The 20,008-nt window shown below is 41.8% G+C and overlaps 1 protein-coding gene across 4 annotated transcripts in view; it reads right to left on the bottom strand.

The window, feature by feature from the left end:
* Window positions 1-20,008, bottom strand: part of CHCHD3 (coiled-coil-helix-coiled-coil-helix domain containing 3) — a 272,857-nt gene that overhangs the window by 51,649 nt on the left and 201,200 nt on the right. The window lies entirely within an intron of this gene.

The following is a 20,008-nucleotide window of genomic DNA, read 5'->3' as shown; positions in this document are numbered from 1 at the left end:
GTGGGAAACCCTCCAGGAGAATGCCTGTTCTGTTTCAAATGCTAAGCATGCTTGTGAGTGGGACATGTAGTTTGCCGGCACAAGAGGCTGCCTGTTCTGTTTCAAATGCTAAGCGTGCTTGTGAGTGGGACATGTAGTTTGCCGGCACAAGAGGCTGCCTGTTCTGTTTCAAATGCTAAGTGTGCTTGTGAGTGGGACATGATACTATTTACAGTCGTGTGGGGGGCGCGAAATGTTTTCTTCTTCCTAGGGGGGGCATGACAGAAAATAATTGAGAAGCACTGATCTAAATGGTGTGAAGAGAGGAAGGCTTTCAAGCAGCCCTAGAGAGTAAAGGGACTTCCAATACAGTACTCTCTTGAGGCTGTTTGGATGCAGAATTCCATCATGCTGCCTAGCCTTGGGCTCAAGCCACCAACACAATCACGACACAACACAAGGCCATCTCTATTTGTCCCCTTTCCTTTCTTACCTTCTGGGTCTATCAGGGGAAGGAAATGGAAAAATTAGGTGGCAATGCTACACCTCTGCACTAGCAACTGGAGCCTGCAGACTGGGACGAGGATGAGGTCTTCTTGCAGGGTTTTCTGCTTCATCACCACTGCCACATTTTATCCTACCCATCAGCCTGCGACAAAAGAGAAATCTGGGATTTATTGCTTCAACTGGCTCAGTCAGCTGGAACATGTTTTAGTCCCTTCAATCCAGGATTTTCCAGGACAAATGGCAACCATATGCAAGCCTTACCTGACTGGAATGTTTCATTTCATAGGTTTTTCTCTGAAAGATGGCTTGACTAGCATGACTGATAATCATATTTTGAACAAAAAGTTTGCCGAACCATCTAGAACGGCTCTTCTTGTTCTTTTTAGCATAAGTACCTATTCCAATTCTTAATTTTTCCATATTATTTTTGCCTCTGATACCAAATTTTCTGTTCAAGTAATGCCCATCCACTTTGTTAACTGAGGTATATCTGTAATGAGTTCCCACTTCCTAACTAATTCAGGTCTTTTAAAAGACAAGATATGTATTTCTTTAAAATACAATACTAGCCCAATGCTCCTGTTGAGACTTGCACAGCATCAACACTTCCAATCTTCAGAACAAATGCAAGAGCGACAATGAAAACCTTCAAAACTGCAGGAAACTGCAAAAGCATTACACCTTTGAGCTTGCTAGCCTGTCTTCAGGATCCAGTCAACAGTGCACACACACAGAGGACTCATAGCAACATGTGGGAAATGATCAAACACAAACTTCAGCCAGTCTCTAGGAAGAAATAATTTCATAATCCTAGAGCAGCTATCAAACAATTCATACATGATCTCCTTGTAGACAAATAGTGAAAACATGAGGATGCTTTGTGTTCAGATGCTGCAGAGTAAGTAAAAAAAGACAGAGCTCCTATCCTCCACATATCATGTTTGTGATTAGTCCTAGTATGTTCTTGTGTTTGTTTAAGAGAGTAAAAGGATGGACAAGATCCTATATGTGTGTTTAGGTTTTGCATGCACAACTCCAAGTCCCACCCCCCCCCACCCCTTGACCTGCAGCTGTGAAGCCCTGGGATGAGATCCTGTCTTCACTGGTGGGGAAAGAACAGAAGGTGGCAATCATTCAAACCAGCTAGTCTCAGCTTGGTTGGAGGGAGCAAAGAGGGTGTAATTTCAAATGGCCCCATATTTTCTTATCCACAGGCACTCAGAATGGGAGATTTCTGGATCGAGTGCAAGGCAAGAGAATATCCCTCTGTGCCTCATTCAAGAAAATACATAAACTGCACTTAAAGGTAAAGGTTTCCTCTTTGATGTGATTGTCAAGTTGTGTCCAACTGTAGGGGCCGGTGCTCATCTCTGTTACTTAGTCAAGAGAACCAGCATTGTCAAATATGACTGACTGTGATCATGTGGTCAGCATGACTGCAAGGAACACTGTTACCTTCCCACCAAAGTGGTACTTATTTATCAGCTTGCACTTTGTCATGCTTTAGAACTGCTGAGTTAGCAAAAGCTGGGACTAGTGACAGGAGCTTATTCTGTCATGTGGCACTTGGGTCTCGAACTGTCGACATTGTGGTCATCAGAATTGGTGTCTTAGCTGCTAAGCCACCGTGTCCCTAGTAAACTGCACTGAGATATATACATGTCATGAACAGGATGCCAGCTGATGTATTTAACAAGGAGCATGTCCATAGTGACAACACTGGTAGAAACCTAAATGATTTAGGACACAAATCAAACCAACACTTTGTTTGTGACAGGAAGCACTGTGGAAGCCAGACTATTTCACAGGACATTGCTGTAAAATGCTCCTCAAAACTTCTCTCCAACCTATTGAGGAAAGACGGTCACATTATGTACCAGCTATGATTCTCTAGCAATTTTCAAGGGGAAACACCACAAAAGTATGTTGTACCAGTCTTATGCATGGCTGACTGCATCAAGGTCTTAAGTTGCAGACTTTCCACCAGAGAGAGGAAGTAAATCGTCTGCGTCACCAAAGGTTGAAAATAAAATGGGAAATTTTAGCTTATGGATGACTATGGTATTTTCTACTTCTCCTGGCCTACTTAGGACTTCTCTAGGGGCTTGTCTACAATATTGAAATACTCATTTGTGTAGAATAGACTGAGATTCAGCCACATGCAATTCAGAGAACTTCAGGCTCTTTGTTGTGTGGGCCCTAAAAACATAAGTTCTGTAGAAAAAGGTTTAATGGTTTTTATCAGTGTATCTGTGAGTATGTGTATAATCAAACACAAGGAAATCCAAGTGCTTCATATGGATTTGCATGGCTATGAATTTTCGGCAGATGTGAATTTGCGCAGAAAAGTTAAGTTTTGATGCAAATGTGCAAACATCTGCAACAATCTGCACAATACACCTATGTGTAAACTAGTCTAGATCAAGCCTGCCTGCAACTGGTACCAACTGTGACCAGGTACTGACTCAAAACTTGGACTGCATGGTTTAGGCCAGACAAGAAGGTTCAGGGTCATAAACTTACATGATGGCTCTTGACCCACATCTTCACAGGATGTCATATAATGGCTTCCTGTGCATTTTGAGCAGAAAGAGCAGATTAACCATTTCCCTGCCTAAGGAACAAATGGAAACACTGACTAACAGATTCCCCTGACACTTGCATTGTCAATACAGCATCCATTTATGTCAGGCTACTCTATGATCTAAGATGATCAATACGGTACAATTTCTTCTAATGATCACTAAGTGAAGGCAGTGGAGTCTCAAGTCAATACTTCAGTCACCACTGAAGAGTAGCATGTATCAAAACAGCGGGTTTAACCTGCCTTATGAGGAACACAAGTTATCTATGGAGGTGAGAGCCAGCGTTGTGTAGTGGTTTGGGCATTGGATTATGGAGACCAGAGTTTGAATCCCTGATAAGCCTTTATGCCTTTTATACAACAGAAAGTGATCTGGAAGTAATTTCTATTCATCTCCCGTTGTTGTTGTTTTTATTTTTAAAGGCATATCCCGTGCCTAAAACAGTCTGGGGGATTGGGAACATTGGTCTCACGGCCCATGGAAAATATTTTAAGTGATTTGGGACAATTTATTTTGACCCCAGAGAACTCTAGCAGCCACAAAATGGATCTGAGGGCCACATGCAACCTGAGGGCTACATTTGCCCATTCTTGTAACACAGTAAATAGTGTATTGTAGAAGAAGACCCAGAATCTCCATGAGGATTCTATGGCAAGTCAGTGGAAAAAGAGTCCTCTAAAGACAGTCAGTGTGGCGTAGTGGTTTGAGTGTTGGACTGTGACTCTGGAGACCAGGGGTCGATTCCTGGCTCAGCCATGAAACTCAGTGGGTGACCTTGGGCAAGTTGCATGCTCTCAGCTTCAGGGAAAGGCAATGGCAAACCTGCTTTGACCAAATCTTGCCAAGAAAACCCAATGATAGGTTCATCTTAGGGTCGATGTAAGCCAGAAATTACTTGGACACACCACCACCACAACAACAACAAAGTTTGTAAGGCTGAAAGCAACTGCTCTAGAATCCACAGCATGCACCTCAAGGCCATTTGTGTAGGCCTAAGAGCCCATGGCTTGGAATAAAAACAGGAAAAGTAGGTGAATCACATTTTCACAATCCTCTTGGGGTACGTTTCTCCTGTGAACAAGTTGGGCTAGTTTTGAACCAGACAGCCAACCAAAGAAATCCCAAGCTACATTTGAGAAAGCAGGACTGAGTGGAAAAAGGCAGCAGTACCATAGGTAGGTCTGGATGGGTGGGAAATGGCCCCAGACTCTATGATGCTTTCCCCCATGACTCTAGGACAGGCAACTATCAGGGGCTGGGGAGTCCCATTGGCTCCAGTGCTGATCTTGGAGGACCACATCTTTTGCAAAATAAACAAATAAATCAACTTTAGCTTCCAAATGCCATCCAGGGTGGAGGCAATTCAGCATGATTTTTTAGCTCCCTTGGCCATTTTAGGTTCCATAGAGGCCTTTTCTTTTCTAAAAGGATATGAACCAAAGTTGACTTGTGCATTTTGAAAGTTTTGGATCCTGGAAGGAACTGGGGGCATCACAAAAATTGTCCTGGGGGCCTCATAAAAGTCCCTGGGCCTCACTTTCTCCATCTCTGATCTAGATCCATAGCTATCAAATGTCACTGGGCTGCATCCTCAATCTTCACCCAATGGATATAGCCAATGGTACTGACAACAGACACTACAGTCACCCAACATCTGGGGACTGAAGCTTAGGAGCCGCTGATCAAGCACATCAATTATGCATCAGTATTTCTGAAACAGAAAATGAACTGCTCACTCCATCATTTTGCCTAATAACGGGAAATGAGGGCTGGAGGCAGGAGCTTCAATTAAGGATGATGCTCTGATGTGCTAACCCCAAGGAAACAAATAGGGAATATGCCCTCTTGTCTGTCCCATATATTTCAGCAAAGTATATGCAAAATATATTCCCTGCAGACTGAACCTTTACCTTCTTAATGAATACATATCTTAGGGCTTGCCAGCTTGTCAGTACTTGTCTCACAGAACAGGTTTTCTTCCCTTGTTCTTTCAGCATAACCATGTTGGCACAGACTCCCATCTGGAATAAAAGTACCCTCAGGCACAAAATGGCCTGCGCAAATGTAATTGTACTGGCACAAGGGAATTCTTTTGGCACATCTACCATGGTATCAGAATAAGAACGCGCGTTCCCACCATGCCTGCAACAGAGAGAGACGTTCTTACAAATGGCGTTATGAAACTTTACTTCCACAAAAAAATATTTTAAAAAGGGGTGCAGCGAGATAATTTCAGATCCTAGACTTAATGATAGGGGAAGGATTTCAGAAAGACCCTCTGCACATTTTGAGACAAACATATCTCCATTAAACATTAATGGCAAATACTTCCCACACAAACTTCTCCCTCTACCTTCACAGTACTTCAGCTCTCTAGTTGTTTTCTTGATTTTATCTTTTGCAAATTCCCACATCTATCTTCCTAAGACAAAGTCACAATTTTTAATATGCACAAGTAAACACACTTTTCAGATGTTTCCTGACACAGGGTACTTGTGCATGCTGGACTCAACGTATCTCATTTTCTCGTTTGCATAGTCACCTCCACCCATTACCAAATGTATAGTTCCTCTTCCAGAGGGTTCTTGGAAATTTTGGGTATGCTAGGCTGCACTTCTTAATGTTATCTATTGCATGTGTCTCTCTTACCCACAATCTCCAGAAAAGACATGATTTATTTTATTCTACTCACTACTACTTTCAAGATTCCATTTAATCCTGAGATTTATATTGAGAACTAACCTAGCTAATATGTGCCATAAGGTGGGTGAGAGAGAACGTGCCTGGCTCTACCTCTTTCTACTCCTCCCACAATGGAGAGGGAGCAGAAGAAAATAAGTTTGCTCCTTCTTCTACTATATGACATCCTTTCAAAAACTGAAAGAATGGCCCTCAGTCTTCTCTTCTAAACACACCCTTAGCTGTTCCTCAATCAACTCAATAGACCCACAGACTCTTAGAAATGGTTGTGGGGACCAATTCCATTGAGGTCAAGCTGGAGCTGGGACATCCATCCCACAACTGGGCACTAGTGGTATCACCCTTTAACCACTGCATGAGTAAAGGTGGACAAGAAGAGAAAGAGAAAGAGAGGAGAACGGAGGAAAGAATGGATAGGGTTAGAGATAGAAGGAAATTAGAAGGGGAGAAGAAAGAGAAGATCCAATGACCTGATCAATTGCTGAATTTAAAAGATGAAGAGACATTGTTTAAGTTAGCAAACATAGTGTTATTATAAAATTATAGAAACATGGACTGTTATTAGTCCCAGTCCCAGTCCTGGGAAAAGAGCGGGATATAAATAAATAAATAAATAAGTAAATAAATAAATAAATAAAATTATTGTAACTATAATGTTACAGAAGTGTATATGAGAGTGTTAGAGATGTGTGATGTTCGTCAGTGATTTGAATGCATGGATATAAAGTGTGTATATATGTATAGTGTTTTAATTAGAATACTCAATAAAAATATTAATGAAAAATAACCATTGCATGAGTTGAAGCTTCCAAAACATGCAGAAAACAGAGCAAGGGGCTGTTTCTCCTTTCCTCTTTAATACTAGGATATTCAGGCTACAAACTGAAACTGACAGGCAGCAGATTTGCAACAGATAAATTAAGTTTATGAAATTCACGTTCACAAAATGTGGTGATGGCCACCAGCTCTGATGGGTATAAAAAAAGAATCAGATTGATTCATGGATGAGGAGAATAGTCTACAGAATTTTTGTTTGTGAACAGAATGTCACTGAATTCCAGCTTGCTGAGAGTATTCGGCAACAAGGGAGTTCTGTTGACCTCATTATCTGATCTGGCCACTGCTGGAAACAGGATACTGTACCAAGTTATTTGGATGCTTTACATGACCCACCAGGGCTCTTGAATTGTTACGCCTGAGCATTTACCAGATACAGAATGACTATGCACCATTCTCATGCGAATATGTAAATGAGCATTTAAATAACTGTAGTTCAGTAGAACTGTCTCTGTCTCTCTCCTTCCAAATCCCCTGTTTTCACTGTATTCAAAGTACACATTTACCAAGCTAAAATGTGCTTAATTAATATTTCATATAGCTGTGTTGGATACTCTACATTCCTAATGGATTGTATTGATCAAAGGAAGAAAGGAAAATGTCTATGTTGCTAGAGGGAAAACTAAAGCTGTCAGTTATAAAGCAATCACTGTTCAAAGGTTTAAGACATGGAACAGAGCTTCTGCAACATGTGGGGGACCTCTCCCCTCCCCTGCAAAGGAAGCCACACAATTTAAGAGAACTTATTACAAGTTATTGTATAGCATCCTTTTTCATATGGATTTTGGAGCTGAAAACAGAAAACATGAGCAATACATTAATGATATATCACAACTCTATAGTTTGCAATAAAATTATAACATTGACAATAAAATGAAGCAACAAAAATACAGTATATTGAGAAGGGTAAGTGATTTGTCATATTAAAAAGCTCCAGTATATTTGTATGCAGTGTGTGTGTGTGTGTGTGTACATTAGTCCTAAACTGGCACCAAAATATTGTAATGTAGATGCCAGAAACGCCATAGTGTTTCCGATATCTCCATATGGTTGTGAAAGCTGAACAGTAATGGAAGCTGATTGGAAGATAATCAACACTTTTGAAATGTGATGGTGGAGAAGAGTTCTACAGACACCATGGACCGCAAAAACGATATATTATATGAGTATAAGAGCAAATATGTCTGAATTCTCCCTAGAAGCGAAGATGACAAAATAGAGGCTATCATATTCTGCACATGTCATCAGATGATGTGACTCATGGGAAAAAGACAATAATGCTTGATAAAGTGGAATGCAGCAGGAAAAGATGAAGACTATACTATAGGTCAGTGGTCCCTATACTGTGCCCTTTAAGAGATTTTGGACTTCAGTTCCCAGAAGCTTCAGCCATGTTGGCCAATGGTCTGGGAAGTCCAAAATCCCTTAAAGAGCACAGTTTGGATACCACTGCTTTATGTGGATTGATCCTATCAAGGAAGCCATCATCCTGAGTTTGGAAGACCTGAGCAGGGCAGTGGATGACTGGAGATACATGGTCTCTCATTCATAGGGTTGCCCTAAGCTGAAATCGACTTGATAGCCAATAATAATACAGTGCGCCCGCGCCATACGCGGGTGCACCATACACGGCCTTGAGCATACGTGCTCAAGCTGCGGGGCGCGCGCGGGGCGGAAGGGGCGGCGCGTCCCATTCAACTGAATGGGCGCGTGTGCCCGTTGCACCCCACGTGCCCCGCCGCCGCGCACGAGCCCCATTGTTTCCAATGGGGCTCGAGCATAAGCGGAATTCGCCTTACGCGGAGGGATCTGGAACGGATCCCCACGTAAGGCGAGGACGCACTGTAAATATGCCAGGAGAAACATTCCATAAATAGGACACTACTACAGAAAAGCCCTCTCCTCTGCTGGTAAACAACATGCTTCTGATAGAGAAGGTACTTGGGGGAGAACTTCAACAGAGAACATCAAAACACAAGTGCTGGAGAACAAGAAGAGATGCCCCTTCAAAGCGTCTGACTCCCAACCCTTTTAGCATTTTGAAAATCAGTACAAATAACTTGAACTGAGCTTCAACATGAATAAAGAGCAAGTGCAGTTATTCCAAGATTAATATTATAAGAGCAAACCTAATCGTGGCAGTTAAAATTTTGGCAGTAGGTATCATCTCCAAGTCATCCAAAAGTATCCCCATGTGTATAGCAATAGCAATAGCAAGTATATTTCTATATTGCTTATCAATGAACTTAAGCACTCCCCAAGTGGTTTACAATATGTAAGCTAATTGCCCCCAACAAGCTGGGTACTTTTAGTGACCTAGGGAAGGATGCAAGGCTGAGTCGACCATGGAGCCCTGCATGATTGAACCCACAACCTTGTGGTTGTGAGAGGCTGCATTATAGGCATTTAACCACTGTGCCACCAGGACTCCACACATGTATCACCAAGTCCACACTATCCCAGTCCAGGAATGGCTGCAGCTCATTTGTAAGATCATTTAGAACAAGGCTGGATCTAGAAGCACTCCAGAAACATAAAACTGCTTTTTTAGAGCCAAGATGCAGAACACAGAAAGAAAGAAAGAAAGAAAGAAAGGCACGTTACAGACCGCCCCTTAGGGGCGGCCTGTAGGCGCACCTTTCCCCACCGGATTGGGGACTCAGCAGCCAGAGCGGCAGCCGCTGAAGCCCCGATCCGCCGCTTTTCGGGCTGCGGGGAAGCGCCAAAAGGCCCCTTCCCCGCAGCCTGGAAAAGGGTGTCCTTGGGGCTTCAAGCCCCAAGGACACCCCGCGGCGGCAGGGACAAGGAGAAAGGGGCCATTTGGCCCCTTTTTCCTTTGGTCCGCTGGGTGCAGCCGTCTGAAGGGTGCGCCCAGCGGACCAAACCAGGAAGGAGCTCCGAAATGGAGCTCCATCCAGGGTCGCGGAAAGGGCGCCCTAGGCGCCCTGCCACGACCCCGATACGTCACAACCGCGCCGCCTCGTTTGGAGGCGGTGCGGTCGTCACGTATCGATGGCGGCAGCCGTGTGGAATGGGCGCCACCATTTTGTGCGCACGGAACGCACACTAGGGGTAGGGCAGTGCAGAAGCACCGCCCTCTCTTAACCCTAGTACGCGCTCCGCGCGTACTTTTTAGCCTGTCTGTAACGGGCCAAAGAAAGAAAGAAAGAAATCATTTATAACACTATATGCATACTGAAGAAAGCTATGTAAAGCTAATTTGTGAAGGAGATGCATAAATAACATTGACTTTTTCCTTTTGTGATGCATATGTATCTGCAGCAGTTTGGACTAGTTAAGCATTAAGTGTGTTACAAGCTGCTTTGAGCTTATCTAAATGCATCATCTTTCCCATTAGCTTCATCCTAACATGCCTTGTCCCTGAATGAATTGCATCAAAGTCATGCTCAGTATCTAAAATTCATCTCAGTTAGATTGTTGGCACTTTGTGTGGTCCTGGAAAGGCAACTTCCAAAGGATGGCTTAATTGACTACAGATCACGGCTCCCACTCCCCATAGCAATTCATGCATTGTTAGAGTGGATCTGTCTTCCAAGGACTGATGTTTGTCCTTCTTATATTTCATTTAGAACACGCCAAGTCTTTTCCAAAACAGGGCTCATTTAGCATAACCACAACTGGACAAAATAAGCAAGCATTCTTACCAGATCATAAACAAGTACCAGCCTGAAACTATCAAGGGGATATGTGAGAAATACAACCTTGGAAAGGTAACTTTCAACAGTGAGTCAGCTCAGCCGTTTGCCACTGCCTTCCTCTTAGGCTGAGAAAGTGTAACTTGCCCAAAGAAATCTTACCCAAAGTCACCAAATGAGTTTTTATGGCTGAGCAGGGATTTCAACCCAGGTCTGCCAGAGTCCTAGTCCAACACTCAAATCACTATATCACACTTGCTCTTATTTTCTATTTATTTTATTTCCAGCCTAGTTCCCACAAAAAGCAGAGGAGGTAATGAACTAGCGTCTAGACTGAGACTTCTCTGACATATGGGAGCAAAGAAAATAAAAGGGAGAAGGGGAGAGAAGAGAAAACTGACAGCAACTGTGATGTGACCCCACTAATTGGCCCACATGAGCATTGCTTGCTTTCATATCTTACAACTCTAAAGACTCACACAGGACATCCCTTTGCAATTGTTTGTCTTCTGATCTTGTGAGTGGCAAAACTGGTGTCATATGTGCTGCAAACATCATAGGGAAGGTTCTGTGGGCCTAGAATGGCAGAAGTGGAAGAAAGGACGCTTTGACCTTTGCTTATTATCCAGACAAAAGAGGAGGCTTGCACCCTCCACCTCCAAGGAGAAGATCAGATCTAGAAGGAGAGAAGGCTGATCTCAGCCACTGGCTAAAGAATAGACAACTGCAAGGGGACCTGGTCCTTTCTGCCTCTCAGAAACAACCTCCCTGGCATTGCAGGAGGACACTGTGGCCCCTGCCACCAGCCAAAGCTATTTAGGGAGGTCCTTTAACAAAGTCGTCTTGGGGTGAATCCACACTACAAATTACAGTAGTTTGATAACTAACTGCCAAGGTTCCATTTTTCAGAAACCTTGGATTTGTAGTTTGGTTATATACCTTAGAATTCTCTGGTTGACTCTTGAAACTACATCACTAGATTTCTCTGGCAGAGAATTATTAGACAGCAGAAAACTACAGATCCTGAAGTTCCATAGGGTAGAATTATGACAGTTAAAGTGGTATAATTATGCAGAGTGGCTATCTGATTGGTTGGTTGGTTGGTTGGTGAGTGGGTGGGTGGGTGACTGGGTGGGTGGGTGAGTGGGTGGGTGGATGGATTGAATTTATATCCCACCTTTCTCCCAAGACAGGATTGAAGGCAGATACAATCTTGGAGATCACTTGATCAAAAGTAGTTGGGCACACACATTAACCAAAAGGCCTGGCTATTGAACACAGTCAAGTCTCCACTCCTGCTGACTTCTTCAGCTCAGCATACAAGAAAGTAAACCAAAACACAGCAGGCCAAATGAAAAGTAGTAAGCCCTTGAAGTGACACTATCTCATATTGTGCAGACTAACCAAAATGGCTCATCACCCCAGTTGTGCATTGTGTGTAAGGGGGCATAAGAGCTATAGGCACATTCCTGATCTCACTGTAAGTGGAGCGGCTATTCAGACAATGGTCAGTAATGCAAGTAGTCATATCAAAGATCTGGAATCCAAAGTAGGCTTAAACAAAATGTCAGTAATGTGATGTAGATTAATTCCCTCCTCCAGCTACTTTTTGTTGGGAGTAAGCCTATCAATCAAGATGATGCTGAATCCCGATCCAAATGACCAAAACGGATATTTAGGTGGGAGTATAACCAGAGAAGAAAATGTAATCTCCAGAGCTACTCAATTTTCTGCTTCCAGCTTTCAACACTGAAGAAAAAGGAAAAAAAGAAAAGACAGAGAGAATCCAAGAGAAATGTAAAACAATTACTTAATAAAAGCCAAAATGCTTTTGTCCAAAGCCAAGCTCTTCCTGTAATACTGTGCCCTTGTATTTTAATTCTTCTTGCCTATGTAAACTTTTCATTATGAACAAGACATCTGTGTAATATAATCATGCTAGTTCTAATGCAACTGTGGATAATATAACACCCGCATTAGAAAAAGGCAGCAGGATCTGGTAATGTTGTTTTAATATAATATGTGTACTGCAGGAACTAGCTCAACCTGATCATTTAGAATTTGATCAATGCGAATTAGTGTCTTAAAGAGAGATAAACCATTTGACAGTTTAGGATTTGATCAACGTGATCCAAGTCCCCCACAAATATTTAAAAAATAACACACAACAGGTGCATTTTGGAATAGTAAAACAAATTTATGCAGCACTGAAACAGGCAATAAGTGGACATCAGGGTAAGTATTACAGACAGATAATATACAATGAGCCTGCAGATGTCAGATATATTTGAGATAGCATATGCGATGTGCCCCCCTTCCCCCTTGAAAAGAGCGAACTGTTTTGTTACAGTTCATCTAATTTAAAAAGATTAAAGGGAAGAGAGAGTTAGCAGAGAGGAGAGAAAGCTTAAGGACATGAAGACTGACCCTGACAGAGGGGTGCATTGATACTGGGCATATGGTAGCTGGATTTATATGTACAGGATTCTACTCCACACATGCTGTTTTGTCACAACTGGCGGTTATCGGAAGGAAGTGGGGACATTGGGCTTGATATAAAGTGGATGGGTAGGATCTTCAGAAAGATAGCAGAGTTGACAGAATGCGATTGGGGGGGGGGGAGGTAACCTGAAGCTGGGAAAGATACCAGACCTTCCCAATAAGGCTTAATCACATGGACTGGCCAGGGGTACAAACTCTATAAAGGGATTTAATGGACAGTTGCAGGGGAAACCCCCACTGAACAACTGGCTAAGTATGGAACCATCGGACCCTGTGTCCCCTCTACTTGATTGCACATTAATTGACAGTGATTAATTTATTATGATATTTTGATTTATTTATGGTGGCAATATGATTGATTGACTACTGTATTATGACTATTTTATGATGGAATTATAATTGATTTATGATCCATTTATGACTGGTTGTTATGCATTGTTATGCACTGAAGTTGTGGCCATCTTGGAACTCAAGTAATAGTGTCCAGTCCCCCCTTTGTTCTGGTGCAACTGTGTGAAATAGAGAAGCTCACTCATGATAGAGAGTTTACACATTTTGGTGTCATCAGAACACCTTATTTATGTTGTTCCAGGAGGATGTGTGAAAAGGCCAAAGAAAGCTAGGAGTAAAATATTCCAGATGGCAAGAAATGAGTCGCTAGCAACTAGGAAACTTGAGTGCTGGTGAGAAATCTATACTGAGGACAAGAGGATACTGTTAGAACAGAATATGGAAAAAATAGAATGTTTCCCATACACCATACTATAGCAGAAGACATCATAGACTTGGAACAATTGTTAAGGAAGGTCAAAGAAGAAGAAGAAAACAAAAATAATGACCAAAGAGGATCTTCATAGGCAGCCTTGGTGATGTCTCATCCAAAGGGTCACCATGAGTTGGGGTCCACTTGAAGGCAACTGACAACAACAAAAAACCTAAAGGTGTGTTCTACTGTAATAGGCTCAATAGGAACTGCCCTCATGTGAGTATGCAAAGCATGAGAACACCAGATATATGCAGACCCCCTTTCCAAGAACATCAGCCAGCTTTGACAGATTAGACCAAAGGCCCATCTAGCCAAGCAGTCTGTTACCAGAGTAGCCAACGAAATGCCTAGAGGAAACCCATAAGGAGTGCATGCATACAATAGCAACCCCTTCTTTCTCATGTTCCCTAGCAACTGATATTCAGAAACATATTGTCTTTGATTCGACATGCAGCAATAAGGGAATCTGTCTAATCCCTTAAAGCCATGTTTGTACCATCATATCTTATGACAATGATTTCCACAATTTAACTATGGGTGTGTCTAGAAGTATTTTTTCTTTCTCTCTATGTCCTGAATCTTCCACCATTCAAACTTTCATAATAGAAAGTTTATTATGAAAGAAATTAAAATGACGATTACCTGGTAGTTAGGAAAGGGTGCTGGCAAAAATGCAACCAGAATTATCACGTCACCAGCATGTTAATCCCATGGGTAATCTGAAGTCCTGTCGGGAAACAGCCTTCAATCCTGAACCAAATTCACCTCCAGCTAGACCATTTAGACACAGCCTGTTCCATGCCCAGAACTTTCCTTCTTGCATTTGGCCCTTAAATCTTTAGCACTGGTGCTAACTCAATTGATCATCATTGACACTGTGACAGTAAAAACACTTTTCCCCCCAATCAACTACAGCAATAATCACATCTGATAATCATTTGGATACTGCCGGAACTACCTTGACTTAATCGTTGAAATTTCAGTCAATACAAATTAGTGTCAGAAAGAGAGATAAACCACACTGGTAGTCAGACACACCATATGCGCATCAATTATACCTTCAAGGGACATAACTTCCTATCTCAAAATCAGTGGGAGAATTCTAGCTCTAAGGGGATGGTGCAGTTTGATATACTGAAATTACTGAATTCTCTCCACTGAAAGGTCCACAACCCCCCTCCCAGCTATGGTTCTGCCAGATATCCTTCATTGGCTGTTTAATAGTGTGGGGGCTCATTTTACATTTTGTACTGTCTGCTAGATATGAATGGTGTATGATTGCTGGACTTATTTACATTCCTACAGTGTATCTGCTTCTCTTCTACATCTAAATGGAATTTTCAAGGTTGAGAACATCACCCATAGAGTTGTGTAGACCACTATGTGTCTCAATTTTCTGTTTGGCCTAGAACATGAAGAACCTGTATGGCACAGATATAAAATCCTGTGCAATGGAGGTGTCGCATGAGATCTTGTCTTATGTTGCCTTGCTATGCCTCATGCACTGTTGGTGCACACTGATGGCTTCTTGCTGATGGGAGGATGCAAAAACCAGACTGGACTGATCCCACATATTACAAAGGAATTAATGTTGGCAGTAAACCTTAAGCGTGGAAACTGCTTCAAAACATAGGCCCTGGGTGTGAAACTTCTGTTTAGAACTGGATGAAAGAAGTGAAATTCAGAGTGGGAAATGCACTAAAAATTCTAAGCATGTTTGCCATTATTACATGGACTTGCTTTGCAACAATACCACAATTAGCTCTATTAATCTCACACTCCCAACTTGAAGTCACACTGACATGCAGCACATTGGTTTATGCATTTAACAGAATTGTAAATTTAGCAGCTCAACCTTACTTAATTCTCCTTTTACAGGCAATTAAACAAGCTCTTTAAAGCACTTCGGTTTGAAACCCTGTCTTCAGTCCTCACGTTCAATTAAACTAAACACGAGACATTGGGAAAAGCATCAGCGTTCAGTTTTGCACTAACTTTGTCATAATTTACTCATCAAATTACACTCCAAAAGACAGTTAAAAGAACATCTGTTTAACTTAAAGTCTTAAAAGCATGGAAATACATTGTGAAATATTTTTTTGCATTGAAGACATACCCCATCCATTCCAGTACAGTATGTTCAAGCACATCCTCCAGACAAAACAAGATATTTAGGAGATGTTACAGAATTATATGCACTATTGGTTCTTAATAAAATATTATTTCCAGTAAAGTTTTAAATACAGCATTTTATGGTACCAGTTACCATTTATAATCATACATTTTCCCTCAATACAGCAAACTGAGATAGAGGCAAAAACAGGAAATTCTTACACTGGATTCCTGTTCTCCAGGAGCCTCAGGGCTCTTTCTGACTCCATTTACTTTTCAAGGATTGCTGCTTCTCTTCTGTTCAACAGACAGAGCCAAATGTCTTGCTATGTCTACTCTAAGGAACAGGGTGTCCTTGTGCTTTTGGGCTGCATCTAGACTGCAGAATTAATGCAGCTTGACGCTGCCTTAACTGCCGTGGCTGAATACTATGGAATTCTGGGATTTGTAGTTTCATGAGATATTTAGCTTTCTCTGACAGCTCTGGTGCCACAACAAATTACAAATCCCAGGATTCTAGAGCGTGGAGCCATGGCAGTTAAAGTGGTGTCAAGTTGTATTAATTTTGCAGTGTGGCAGCAGCCCAAAAATAGTACAGTGGTACCCCGGGATACGAAATACCCAGGTTACGAAATTTCCGGGATATGAAAAAATCCCATAGGAAATAATTGTTCCGGGTTACGAAGGTTTTTTTGGGTTACGAAAAATTTTTTTGGTGCTTTTCGGCGCTTTTTCGCACGAAACGCGGCTTTTCCCCATTAGCGCCTATGGGTTTTCGGCTTGCGAAGGCTTTTCGGGTTACGAAAGCGGCCGCGGAACGAATTAATTTCGTAACCCGAGGGAGCACTGTACTGGAAAAGCAACAGAGCTTTATCCTCAGATATTTTTTTTTAACAATTTAGGTAAAATATTAACTAAGAGTGTAAAAATAGCATCCCACAATTTGCATCCTCAGGATCAGCCACTGAAGATCTCACAACCAAGGCAGGGTTGTTATAGCAGCTACTGTAGGTGAGATCCACAAATTGGCACAATTTGTGTCAAAATTATTCTTGCAAACCCCCAAACAATCTTAAAAGCAATAGAAAATACCTTGCCATCTTACAGGCAGAGAGAGAGAGAAATTGAACTGTCTTGCATGTGAGAATTTTGCATGCGAAAATGAGACAAGCATGAATTTTACATCCTTCAGCCAAAATGTCACCAACTCCAGCACCAATTGGATCATTAAGGGAAGCCATTTGGGTGCCATGCTTGTCATAGCAGAAAACAGCTGGTGCTGGCCATTTAACCAATGAAGAGAGGCAATCCCCGCAAAAGTGAATGAGTCAATCTGCCCTCTGGGAGTCCTGGTTCAGTAGTCCATGCCAGTTGTTTGTGTGCAAGTGTGACCATGCATCTAGTTCAAGAGTTCCTACTTGTCTTCCATATTCTGGACTTTGGGTCACAAAAGTTTCAGTCACCATTGCTAGGTATGCATTTTAGCTTCCAGAGAACAATAAGGTACTACCACCTCTGATATAAGAAGCTAAGGACAGTTGTCTTATCCGTTGCCTGCAGACACTTCCAGAGGAGTTGAAATCATGCAAGCGTGAACTAAAAGTAAGTTCTCTGTCTTAGCAACTACAGAAAAGGCTTGAAGCCTGCTTAGTGGATGGGAAGGGCAGGTACTCTTCTTTTTCATTAAAAAAAACAACACCTTTTGCTTTCTATCTGCTCCCCCATAGATGCATACAGAGACATCCTGTGTGCTGTACTTTAATTATGTGTCTGCAGATGTATTTGTCAATATTACTTAAATGAAAATGTACACATATTTCCATATGTTTACCAGCAGTGCTTTGTGCTGCGTTATGCATAAAACATTTCTCCTTGTGGAAGTTTAGCGTAGGAAAAACATGACCAACTGGTCTTCCCAGGCTCTCTTCATTTCTAACAAATTTTAAATTTTAAATAAGGAGGATACCTTAAACAAAGCTAGAAGAGCAAAAAAAAAGAGCCTGGTAATCCAGCAGTTTATCCATCAGCAACTAGCTGCATGTTTCTAGGAAACATATCTGCATAAGAGATTGGCTTTACTCAGTGTGTTCTCTCTCTCTCCTCATACATATATACACTGCACCAGCATTTCATAGTCAGATGTATATTCATCTTTACATAGAGCCTGTTCAGTTGTCATAGCTATAGACACTGACTGTCCTATGTGCCTTGGCCAGAGCTTTGAAACGGTCAAAGATGGAGACCACTGCAATAAGGTATTACAGTGGGACCTTGTTAACTGCTGGGGTTTGGTTCCAGGATCCCCTGCTGATAACAAAATCCATGGATGCTCAAATCCCATTAAATATAATGGCAGAGCAAAATGGTGTTCCTTATATAAAATGGAAAATCAAAGTTTGCTATTTGGAATGTATACTTCTTTTGAATATTTTCGAGCTGTGGATGCTTGAATCCATGGATGAAAAATCTGTGGATAAAGAGGACTGACTGTATTATAAATAAGCCCATACACTACTTCCATCAAGTGCTCCGATAATAATGTTGACTACATGCCATGTTTCAGCATCAAGAGGCTAATTCAACAGCTTTTGTAAGGTGACTCTTCCCCAAAACCTCCATATTGTAAAAACGTTATTCAAGATATGCCATCTTGTAATTTTGACACTTAACTGCTTTCCTGAGATTATTAAAGCATGTAACTATTGAAGGGATGAAGAGTTGGAGCATCTTGGGCTTTGGGAACATTCTGTCACCCAAAATCTGAGACAGGCCCTTCAGAGTGAGGATTCCTTCCTTGGAGGTCTTTAAGCAGAGGCTAGATGGCCATCTGTCGGGGATGCTTTGATTTGGATTTCCTGCATGGCAGGGGGTTGGACTGGATGGCCCTTGCGGTCTCTTCCAACTCTATGATTCTATGATTCATGCCCAGCATGCCTGGGTCCTGGTACATACACTGAGAGAGAGAGATTCTTTACAGCACTTTATTGAATCTTGCAAGATTGAAAGACACATGATTTGCTTCTAAACTACTAAGCCTTGGAAGAATCTGTGCCAACACAACTCTAGAGTGTCGAGGGAACTCTAGAGAGTCTTATTTGTGTGCTTTTAAAGTTTCAGGTGCAAAGCATGAATCCCTTGCCACTGACTAATCTGTAATTTGGTAAGTGAAACCCCCTCATAAAGAGCTACTACACCTGAAATTGTCATCCAATTGTGAAAAACAAAACAAAAAAAGTATAGACATTTGTTGCTCCTCGGTTATATTAAGTGGAAAACAAAGATTTATATTTTCAAGCCAAGATTTAGTTTTGGACCCATGTCAAACTGAATATAGCATTCTGAGCTGAATTGAGCTATTATTTTTCTAAATCACTTAATCAGGGGTTCAAACTGAATTTTTGTGATCAGGACACACTTCAAATCTGTTTTGTCTGTTGTATACCTAATTGCGTCTTTCATACTAGGTGCTAAGATTTTTATTTGATTGCACATTTTTGAAAAGCCCTAAACCAGGTAAGGTAAAGGGTGGCTAGAGCCAGTCAGGACAATGAACCAGGTCAAGCAAAACAGTGGTCTGACTCCAGGTGCATCTGCACTGTAGAAATAAGGGACTTGGACACCACTTTGAGTGCTGTAGCGCCATCCTAACAGAACTGTGGGATTTGTAGTTTTGTGAAGCACCAACACTCTTTGGTTGAGAAGGCTAGCAACCTTGTAAAACTACAGATTTAGCTTTTAGCATTTACATTTTTATACCACTGTGAACTTAACACTTTCTAAGCAGTTTACAAACTTTAAACCAATTGCCTCAAACAAGATGGGTACTCATTTTACGGTCCTGCAAAAGGATGGAAGGCTGAGTCGACCTTGGAGCCCTGGGATCGAATTCACAATGCTGTGGCCGCAGTACTGGCATTTAACCACTGCGCCACCAGGACCACCAAGGCTCCAAATCCTAGGATCCCATAGCACTTAAAGTGGTATCAAACTGCATTATTTCTACAGAATAGATCCACCTTCAGGATAAAGTGGCTTCCTATGTTCATCATTTCAGAATCCCAGGATTGTCCCTCCCTCATCCTTTATATTGAAAATATTCTTGAAGCTTTTGTAGCCAAAGATAGCTTGAAAAGGCAGAAAGGCTCTCATCCTTGAGGTGCCTTTCTATGGGACAACTAAGCAGTAAGTTGCCTTAAGGCCTTCTTTATGGCCCTTTATCAGATTATTAATCATCCCTAATGATATGTTGTCATGGGGGCTAAGAGCCTTTCGGCAACAACAGGCTTCCTGGACAACAATCGAGTGCTGGTCTCTGTCTTCTATTGGCAGCATTTATCAGAGGATGGCAGGAAAATGGGTGGGTG

Source organism: Sceloporus undulatus, chromosome 5 (assembly GCF_019175285.1).
Source record: "Sceloporus undulatus isolate JIND9_A2432 ecotype Alabama chromosome 5, SceUnd_v1.1, whole genome shotgun sequence".
Lineage (NCBI taxonomy): Eukaryota > Metazoa > Chordata > Lepidosauria > Squamata > Phrynosomatidae > Sceloporus > Sceloporus undulatus.
This window is presented reverse-complemented; position numbering and strand designations above follow the sequence as displayed.